Source organism: Scardinius erythrophthalmus (genome assembly GCF_964197995.2).
Source record: "Scardinius erythrophthalmus genome assembly, chromosome: 12".
Lineage (NCBI taxonomy): Eukaryota > Metazoa > Chordata > Actinopteri > Cypriniformes > Leuciscidae > Scardinius > Scardinius erythrophthalmus.
The window spans coordinates 12,105,953-12,117,120 of record NC_138232.1 but is presented as its reverse complement, the minus strand read 5'-3'; the positions used below and the strand labels follow the sequence as shown (position 1 = coordinate 12,117,120).

The following is an 11,168-nucleotide window of genomic DNA, read 5'->3' as shown; positions in this document are numbered from 1 at the left end:
ATAAAACAAAATACTGCTGTGAAAAAAAGTATTTAATTAAAATACAAGTAATTTGAAATTTGAAAATATACAAAAATACAAACAAAATTTACAGTCTTTTGTAGTGTGAGTGTAAGTGTGGAGTATGTGCTTTTACTTCAAAACTTAAACAGCCATTTACTGCCATTATAAAGCTTGGAAGAGCCAGGACATTTTTTAATATAACTCTGATTGTATTTGTCTGAAAGAAGAATGTCATATACACCTAGGATGACTTCAAGGTGAGTCATCCTAGGTTCATGGGCTAATTTTCATTTTTGGGTGAACTAAACCTTTAATCCTGGTGATGAAATTACAGTATCTTGAAGTATTTAATTACAAATTACATTTCATTTATTTTTGTTAAGGAAAATACAAAATACTCAAAAGTAATTAAATATGTATTTCAAATACATGTAATTAAAATACTGCCCATCTCTGGTGTCATGTGACCAGATTTTTTTTCATCTTCCTCCAAAGTTGAAAGATGATGTCAGTCCATTAAGGATGCATTATCTATGATCATATAATTACAATCATAATCCATGTAAACACGTCAGAGGTGAAATTTGTGACCAGAGCACTAAGAACCCTATTTTACATAACCCTAACTGATTGTACCACATTGCACTCTTAAAAATAAAGGTTCCAAATGTTTTTTGGTTTGTTTTGTTTTTTTGCAACGATGCCATATAAGAACCATTTTTGGTTCCCAAATTCAGTGGACATTTCTTATAAGATCTTTTTCTTAGACAGAAGAACATTTTAAAAATCTAAAGAACCTTTTTGTGGAATGGAAAGGTTCCATGCATGTTAATGGAACCATAGATGCCTAAAGACTGTATTTGTCAGAGTGTGTAAACCATTTAAAAGTATAGTTGCTTTATTGTTTGCAATGAACTATTTTGGCCAGTGGAGCATTTTTAGTTTACGCTACTGTCAGTGACTACTCTGACCAGGAATAAAACAATCTCAATAATCATTAGCTAAATCCGCTTCTTGTGGTGAGCGGCAGGCGTGATCGCATGTTGTGTTCAGCTACATCACTCTCCCCTCCTCGTTTGAAGAGGCTGCAGCCCTCCATCGCTATTCACAGAGGGGGTAGCCCGACTCTCCGCTCTCCTCCATTCTCCCTTGGAGGTGGATGCCATGCCATCGGATATTCTTCATTTTTCAGCTGTTTTCGTTCACATGACAAGAGCGCCGGGGGTAATTTAAGGGTAGGAGATCCCTCTTCGTCGCGACATTACAGGTAAGATTTATTTGAACGCGTTTGCTCGCTCATCCGCCCTGTTGTGATTAGCTCTGATATCATTTTCTCAGTCGTTTACGACACATTTAGTTTATTTCTGCTAAGTACATAAATACAATTAAATAAGCACCGCTAAAGTAGCCTAATTGTTCGCACTCACTTTCTGGTGTTTGAATAGAAAATTTTTGATCCGGATTCCATGGCAACCATTTGGAATTATGGCTCTGCATTGCCTGATAGAATCTTATGTGGATGATGTGACATATGGCGACAACAGAGGCCAAGAGGCTTTCGGTACCTCTCTGTATTTCTGTACAGACGGCAGAATGGGCAGTGGAAATGATGAGTAGGCTAGTTATCGTGCCCCTTAATGGCTATTGACTATTTGCCAAGGCTTTGAACTGATTTAGCCAACGGTGCATGCTGTCAGCTGTGCGGCCTGAGATATAGTTTACAGTAGGCTGGGAATCACCGCACACTGGCCTGCTGTATAGACTGTACCATATCAGTAGTAAGGAAGTCGCCTCCATTGGGCGTACACTCTTTAAGAATGCGCATAGCCTATGGTTTTATTTTCACGGTTGTGGATGGAGTGATGAAGTGAATGGCTGTTTACTGCGTTAGTTGCGCAATGTCTTCTTTTCCTCTCTCTCTCTCTCTCTCTCTCTCTCTCTCTCTCTCTCTCTCTCTCTCTCTCTTTCACACTCACACACGCACAGGCATGCAAGTATAAAAAACACCAACAAATTAAGAAAACATCATCAGTTTGACAACACATTTGCTTCAAATACTCACAACTGCTCACAATACTCACAAATACAGAAAGCGCTGCAAATACTCACAACACAACCCAATACAGAAACGCACTGCAACTGAGGACAACTGAGGAAAATGCATGCAAATAGAAAAAAAACCCATCTTCATGAGTTTAACAACACATGTGCTGCAAATACTCACACAACAACCCAATACAGAAACACACTCCAACTGAAGACAACTGAGGAAAATACATGCAAATAGAAAAGAACATCTTCATCAGTTTGTCAATACGTGCTACAAATACTCACAACACAACCCAATGCAGAAACGCGCTGCAAATTCTCACATGTAACCGAATATAGAAACTCACTGCAAATACTCACAACTCATCCATATACAGAGACGCACTGCAATAGCACAGACCACAACGGAAATGTTTCTAGGGGACCCCAACTAGTGACGAACCTGGCTGGGACATGCTTATTGTTCAATATCTACTAGTCGTCAGTGGTGTTGTCAATGACCTTGGTGCTTTTTGTTTTGTTTATTTTAACATCCTGATAGTATTGCAGCGCTTTTCTGTATTCGGTTGTGTTGTGAGTATTTTCAGAACATGTGTTGTCAAACTGATGAAGATGTTTTCTTAATTTGCTGGTGTTTTTTCTATTTGCATGTGTTTTCTGCTGCTGCATCGTTTTGAGCTCTCTCGGTCACTGTACTGAACAAATTATGTTTATTTAATGTTTATCTGATTCCCAAGCCCAAGAAGAAAGGATGTGGGCATTTTAAATAAGCCAATGCTCACCACAGTGACTATTAAAGGGATAGTTCACCCAAAAAAAATTATTTAGTCATCACTTACTCACCCTCATGTTGTTCTAAACCTGTATAAGTTTCTTTCTTCTGTTGAACACAAAAGAACATATTTTGAAGAATGTTGGTAACTAGTGTAAGGGGATTTACAGTCAAAGACCCAAGGACAAGATATGATTAATTAAGACCCTGAGTCAGAAGTGCAGTCAATTTAAGACAAGAGTCAGAATTATAATAAATTAAAGAAAAGTTTTACTGAAGAATGAAGATAGTGTGGTGGATTTTTCCCTAAACCTAACTATCTGGGGTGTCTGCACTCGACACCCAACTGATCTTAATACTGTATCTCTGGCGTCTTCACTCGACACCAATACCTTAATATCTCTGGCGTCTTCACTCGACACCAATACCTTAAAGGGGTGGTTTACTGCTTTTTTTCTTTGCATGATTGTGTTTATGGGGTGCAATATAACATGTCTTCGGTTTTTTTTTTTTTTTTAAGTCTTATTTTTCATAAATTTCACCTTATTGTAAGCCGCCTCTGTCATTTGAACGACCGGTTGACTTCCTGATTCTATGAAAACACTCCCTCGGAAACAGGCAATGGGCTCAGATTGGTTAGTTGGGCCGGTGTGTTGTAATTGGCTAAACTGCATACTAGACGTTGTCCGGAAACTTCACGCCCATTACCTTTACGGGCGAAAGTTGCATGTGCTCCGGTCAAATGTAAATATCAGACCCAGAAAGCGGCAATGAAGAGAGTCAAGCAACCTCCGCAAACACGGCTCTTACAAAACGTTTCTGAATGGTACATTTTTTATTATTATTATTCTATTATAATCTACTATTATTATATATGTATTTCGATATGCTGTTACTTGAAAATGCTACTGCTGCTTGTTAGCTTTTGAGATACGGTTTTCTCCTGATTAAACATTTAATATAACTGAATAAATGACTGAGTAATACCGTTTTTTAAAGTTATTGTTTTAACTTCAGCAGTTTGAAGTTTGTTGTTGCGATTAGGCTACATATTTTTTTTTTAACTTTATACACGTTTGTCTTATACACACAAAATAGCATCGAACTAACTGGCTATAAACAAACAGCGTTGGCATTGGTTTACGTTCTTGATCAAATCGATCGTCATAAAATATACATGGAAAATACATTTACAAAATTAGTGCATAATTACAAATTCAGGTTCAAAATGTTTGTACGCGTTTGTACGTGTGAGTGGCTACTAAAGCCAGCGCTGGCATTTGTTTACGTCCTTGATAAAACTAAAACATTATGTCTGAAATTATACATGTAAATACATTTCAAATTATTAAGTCTTACTTACAGGTTGTGGCCCAACAACTGTTGCCTCTGGTTTTAAAGTTGGAACTGCTTCATGTTTTAGTAACAGTTTTTTGTTGAATCCGGCATTGAATTCGTGGAGATTCTGGAAGCTGTCTTCCGTAAAATGCGCAGCACAGAGAGCTATTACGATTGAAATTTTCAGGAACATAATCAAACATAAATTTTAGCCATTGTTGACGAACTACAGCGTCCGTATGAAGCCCGAACACAGAAGACCTGACAGCTGGGTGAAAATAACACATGGCTACAGCTCTCCACTATAACTCCTCCTCTTCGACAAAGCCGCAGAAATATGGCCATGCCCCCTTTTTTGCATGGGTTAGTTACGTATAAAACCCGGGAAGTACCTCGTTGTAGTCCCGTTCGAGTCGTTTTTGTAGGCATTAAACTTCCTGATTTTTAAAAGTCGATATCTCTGCTTACATTGAACTTTCAGCGCAGCAACTTTGCAGATAATGTTCATGCACCAACAGCAACATTACACACTATTTAAAATGAAAAAAGTGAAATCACAATCAACCACCCCCTTAAAGGAGAACTCCGGTCAATTTTAACATTGAGCTAATTTTTTTGTACATTTGGAGTGTTGTCAATACAGAGAGCAACGACAAAAATCGGTGTTGCCTACACCGAGTTATCCTCTTTTTAAAATTTGCACCCTGTTGACTTCAATGGTGCAAGTTTTAAACCTGCTTTTAGCCTCTTAAGATCCTTGATGTGTCATTACAAGTGCACAGGTCATGTGAGTGATTCCTTCAGAGTGAACGCGGGTCAATCTGACTGCAGTAGATGTGAAAGATATGGATAAAAATGATATTTATTTAGCCAGCGCTCATACCTGTATTTACATTCTGTTTTCGGTCAAAGTCCATAGTAATCAATTGTCGAGTTCACGCGCATGATCATAGGTACTAAACCAATGCGCGTGAACTCGACAATCGATTACTATGGACTTTGACCAATGACACATCAAGGATGTTAAGAGGCTAAAAGCAGGTTTAAATATTGCCCCATTGAAGTCAACAGGATGCAAATTTTAAAAAGAGGATAACACGGTGTAGGCAACACCTATTTTTGTCGTTTTTCTCTGTATTGACAGCACTCCAAATGTACAAAAAAATGAGCTCAATGTTAAAATTGACCGGAGTTCTCCTTTAAACTGGGGCGTACTAATCAACACCCTTTATACTCTAGCTCTTGCATCTTCAGTCGACAACTGGCCGAGTTTCTAACTAACTTGCTTCCCTAAACTAGCTTCCTGCGCAGGAATAAATCGACAAACAGACCTGCAAATGTCCTTTAAATGCTTTAATCACGGCCAGGAGATCTTCCCGAGCAGTTCTCAGGGAATCTCTCCCAAGAAGCAAGGTTGGAGGATCTCAGACAAATTCCATTGAGAATCCCACCACACAGCTTTTCCAAGGTTGGATTTGGCCAGGCTCTAACTAAACAGGAGAGTCTTCTCAAAACATGAAGATATTACGTTCTTTCTCCCTAGGAGAGGACACTTTAATCTAACACAATAAAGACTTTAAGAAATGTTCACTCAACTATAGGTTCCAATGACCCCTGTGACCATTGCTGTCAGGATACCCCAGCAAAGCAGATGTATGTATTGACACATGTTAATGAAGTCCATAATTCATTTCTGGAAGCCGGGCTAAATGAGCAAGCACTGTTACTGCATTTCTGGCATTTGAGCCAGACCCTCAGTCACCTCTCAGATATTTCAGACTTTGAAAGAATACATGAAAAGAACATTTTTGATAATCAAACTTCTATAACAAAGTAAAATATCATAAGCCTAGAGAAGTCATTCAACTCTTGTGATATTTAGAAGGAAAAATATTGATTAATACCTTGATTATAATCACTCATTAGATATACATTGAAGCAGCAGTGGATTCCAGAATCCACACTTCACCAGACAATTGATGGTAGCCATTGACTTTTTTTTATGGAAGTCAGTGGCTACCATCAACTCTTTGATTACCAAGATTCTTTAAAATATATATTTTTTGCATTCAACAACAACAACAAAAAAAAACCTCATACAGGTTTGGAATAACATGAAGGTGAGTAATTGATTACTCACTCAAGGAATGGGTGAACTATTCCTTTAAATATTATTCTTCATAATTTTTTCACGCATTTTTGTCAGCATTTCAGCTTCATGCCGCAAATGTATCTGTGTCGAAGCTTGTCATCAGTCGCTTAATTCATGCAGTATCACAAGGGGGATTATTGAAATACATTATTGAAAAGGCCTTTTCAGTCACAGAAATATGTTTTTGTTGTAATGGTAAAAGAAAATGAAATAATATCTCTTGTTTTGGTAGAATGTCTCAGATTTGACATTCTTCTTGTCTTATTATCACTAAAACATGTCCATCTAACACTACAAAAATCATCTGATTGATAGTAAGCTCTACTCTCTTGGAGACTGGGCATTGTCATTATGTGTTACAGGAACTGTTGGATTAGATTACCACTGCAAATTTTATAATAGGAGCTACTCATTAGAATTAAGCTTCAGAAAACAGAGATACGAGAACCCCAGATAGACTTTGTCACATTGTCTTACTAAGCCTGCAAGCTTTGATCCACTATCTACTACTGATACTGTATATAATATCATTTAACTGTCAAATTAACTGAATCATTAAAAAAAAAAAAAAAATATTAATGATGTTTTTGTAATCCAATTATAATACATTTTAAAATGCTCATAACTTTTTTATAGATTACATGATTATATATTATTCACACAATGGAATAAACTATTTATTAGAGGTTACTGTGGTGCTAAAGTTTGACTTCATCACGTGTTTTACTTCATCAAATTGGGATCGGTTCGTGAGATCGGCCAAATTTAGTGACTACCGATCGAGTCAAAGAATGTAATTATCGGCCGATACCGATCTGCGGTTGATCGATCGGAGCATCCCTATCAGTTTATTTATTCTCACTAATTCTTTTTTCTCTTTTAAATATTTCACCCTAAATAATCCTTCCGCTTGTATACATTCGGAAAGTCTTTGAGTTCCCTGAGATTTGTGATGGTTACATTGACATCGAGGTAAATAAATTAAATATTTCTATTTTTAGAACACAGGCAGGAACATTAATACACAGAGATGATTAACTAAACGACGAACAGCTGTGATGATTGTGTTAGTGTCCATGGTGACAGATGCGAGGCGGCAAATAGGAACAAGGAACATATAAATGACAGAAATGAGAACAAACTAAAAAGTCCTTGAACTGAATACCACTGAACATAATGGTGACAGTAATAAACAAGTTCGATAGTATTCTAAAAGTAATCAGGTACGTTACCTAAAATGTGTAATATAATAGATTACGTTAATAACAACAGTTTTCGTCATGTAATTTGTAATCTGTAACAGACTGCAATTTGAAAATAATCTACCCAGCACTGTAGGTTAGACTATTTTAGTTGTCTTATAGCTGTAGCAGGGTGACAGTTTCCCCATACCCAGGGGGCAAAACACCTGTTTTTTAGAAAATTAGACATGGGCTGCTGTAAAAGGTTGTCATATAAAAATTAAATCTATGATGTCTGAGGATCACAACCTGGGTGGACAACCCGGTCAACAAGCTGCTGGAAACTTGTAATTAGGGTCAAAACAATGCTACCTCAAATTCTGCTTTAACTCCCCGGAATCACCCAAACATGCTAAAAAGGTTTAATTATATTCATGAATCCTGAGGCATATCTCCCTGATACTTTATGCTAGAAACAAACTGAGCACATCTTTCAAAAGAGTGGGAGATAAGCTTTCATCTGATGCCTTGATTGTACATGTAATTAGAATGTAAGAGTTAACAATGCCTCTCAATTCATAGGTAGACCAAAAAAAAAGAAAAAAATATGGAACATTCCATTTGTAATCAGTAACATTCTTTTCCCTTTGTTGTTGTTCAAATAAACAAATTACCATGTGAGGTTAACTTTTACTAGATGAAATCATATTTTGATCATTTTCACTAACCAGACAGTCCTCATGGCCCATAACACATTTAGAGGGAATTCAATTTCAAGCCTATAATAGCCTGTCAATTCAAACAAGATCCAAGAAAGAAGTTTACCATTAACTGATGTTAATTGTATACTGCTCTGTTTCTGTGCAGTATATCGTTTGCATATTTATGCATTATCTATTATTTGTATTGCAATGTCTAGTATTTCTAATATTCTTTCACAAGTGGGATAGCTTTATTTATTCTATCGAAATAAAAAAAAAGGATTTGTGGATTTTGGGTTAGGCTGGTTACTGTTCAATCCAGGTGTTTGGAGTGTGAGACAAAGGTACTGACAACTAAATGTTGAAAGACTAAAACACACAGGAGTCATGTGTGGAGTAGGTTTAAAAGTATTTACTGATTAAAACTGTTACATTAAGTAGCAAGTTGTACCAAAAAAAAAAAACGATTAATGAAACAGACAAACAGATTACAATTCAGGGTGATAACTAATTTCTGTAATAATGTTTATATTATTTGTGTTGCTGTTTTCGGAGTCACTGCTGCTGTCGCTGCTCTCTAGTGTTTCAGCAGGCTGTGTCCTACTACATTTGGTTGCCAACCCCTGGCAACGGCATCCTATGTAGCATAGAGCAGTTCTTCTGACAACCTTTAACCAGAGATGGGCACAAATGTATTTAATTACAAATAACAAATACTTGCTCATAAAATGTATTTAAATAAAATACAAAATACTGCTGTGAAAAAAGTATTTAATTAAAATACAAGTAATTTGTCATTTGAAAATACAAAAATATATATTTCTTACAGTCTTCTCTTCTGTAGTGTAAGTGTGGCGTTAGATACATGTAAGTCTAGAATATTGCAATATCATCATTTAGTGCAGAAGATGTGCTTTTAACGTACATGTTGCCACATACTGTCATAATAAAAGATAATTACGCATATAACACTATATTTGTATTACACAAAAACTAGTTAACGCTGCTGTGAGGGTGTTTCTAATAGCGCGGCTGTGACAAAGTTGACAACTTTCTCTCTTCCGACTGCCATTATCTATTCTTTTACACTTTTTGAAAGTTGTGAAAATGCTGTTGTGGCGTTTTTCTTTTGCTATTTGAGCAAATTGGAACACAAAAAATATATATTAAATGTAGTCTTTCATTCACTGCTATAGAAGTTAACCCAACTATAATGCCTTCCACTTCTGAGAAACCCAGAAATGTGAACAGGGTCAATAGGATATGTCACATCACGTGATTTACTTGCCAAAAACTGTGATAGGCAATTTGGTAGTCCTATTTGTATTTTATGTCTATGGTCCTATGGATAGTTCACCCAAAAATGAAAATTAACCCATGATGTACCCACCCTGACGTCATCCTAGGTGTATATGACTTTCTTCTTTCAGAAGAATACAATCAGAGTTATATTAAAAAGTGTCCTGGCTCTTCCAAGCTTTATAATGACAGTCAGTGGGTATATTTTTCATCAAAGTGCCTCTATCCATCATAAAAGGGCATCTATTCATCATAAAAGGGCATCTATTCATCATAAAAGTGCATCTATCCATCATAAAAGTGCATTTATCCATCATAAAAGTGCATCCATCCATCATAAAAGTGCATCTATCCATCATAAAAGTGCATCTATCCATCATAAAAGGGCATCTATCCATGATAAAAGTGCATCTATCCATCATAAAAGTGCATCTATCCATCATAAAAGTGCATTTATCCATCATAAAAGTGCATCCATCCATCATAAAAGTGCATCTATCCATCATAAAAGTGCATCTATCCATGATAAAAGTGCATCTATCCATCATAAAAGTGCATCTATTTTCTCAGAAGTGGAAGGCATCATAGTTGGGTTAACTTCTATAGCAGTGAATGAAAGACTACATTTAATATATATTTTTTGTGTTCCAATTTGCTCAAATAGCAAAAGAAAAACGCCACAACAGCATTTTCACAACTTTCAAAAAGTGTAAAAAAATAGATAATGGCAGTCGGAAGAGAGAAAGTTGTCAACTTTGTCACAGCCGCGCTATTAGAAACACCCTCACAGCAGCGTTAACTAGTTTTTGTATAATACAAATATAGTGTTATTTGCGTAATTATCTTTTATTATGACAGTATGTGGCAACATGTACGTTAAAAGCACATCTTCTGCACTAAATGATGATATTGCAATATTCTAGACTCTTACATGTATCTAACGCCACACTTACACTACAGAAGAGAAGACTGTAAAAAATATATATTTTTTGTATTTTCAAATGACAAATTACTTGTATTTTAATTAAATACTTTTTTCACAGCAGTATTTTGTATTTTATTTAAATATATTTTATGAGCAAGTATTTGTTATTTGTAATTAAATACTTTTTGATGTATTTGTGCCCATCTCTGGTTAAAGGTTGTCAGAAGAACTGCTCCATGCTACATAGGATGCCGTTGCCAGGGGTTGGCAACCAAATGTAGTAGGATACAGCCTGCTGAAACACTAGAGAGCAGCGACAGCAGCAGTGACTCCGAAAACAGCTAAACAAACTAGATGTACCGCAGGGCGGTACAAAATATGACCGCCGCTCAGGCCTGCACTGGCTTTCCACAAAAATAAATGACGTGGAGCAATTTGGCTGTATTGCGTGTTTATGTATATACCTAAAAAAAGTAGTAGTATGTGCATGTCTGTGTGTGTGTTTGTGTATGTGTGTGTCTGTGTGTGTGTCTGTGCGTGTATGTGTGCGTGCGTACATGTGTGTGCGCGTGTGTGTTTGTGTGTGTGTGTCTGTGCATGTGGATTTGTATGTGTGTGTATGGGTGTGTGTCTGTGCGTGTGGATGTCAGTGTGTGTGACAGTATCATCCTAAACCAGCAACCCTTCGCTCAACACCACCATCTACAGGCCGATGAGTGTACATTCACTAAATGTGCACATAAATGAA

General features: G+C 36.6%; 1 protein-coding gene across 2 annotated transcripts in view; it reads left to right on the top strand.

Annotated features, from left to right (window-relative positions):
- Positions 1-1,107: 1,107 nt before the first annotated feature.
- The window catches only part of b4galnt1b (beta-1,4-N-acetyl-galactosaminyl transferase 1b), a 30,276-nt gene continuing 20,215 nt past the window's right edge, over positions 1,108-11,168 (top strand). For both annotated transcript variants that reach the window (XR_014031165.1, XM_081379970.1), the window contains exon 1: positions 1,108-1,270. The gene's annotated coding sequence lies outside the window, so the exon portion shown is untranslated. The remainder of the gene's footprint in view (positions 1,271-11,168) is intronic.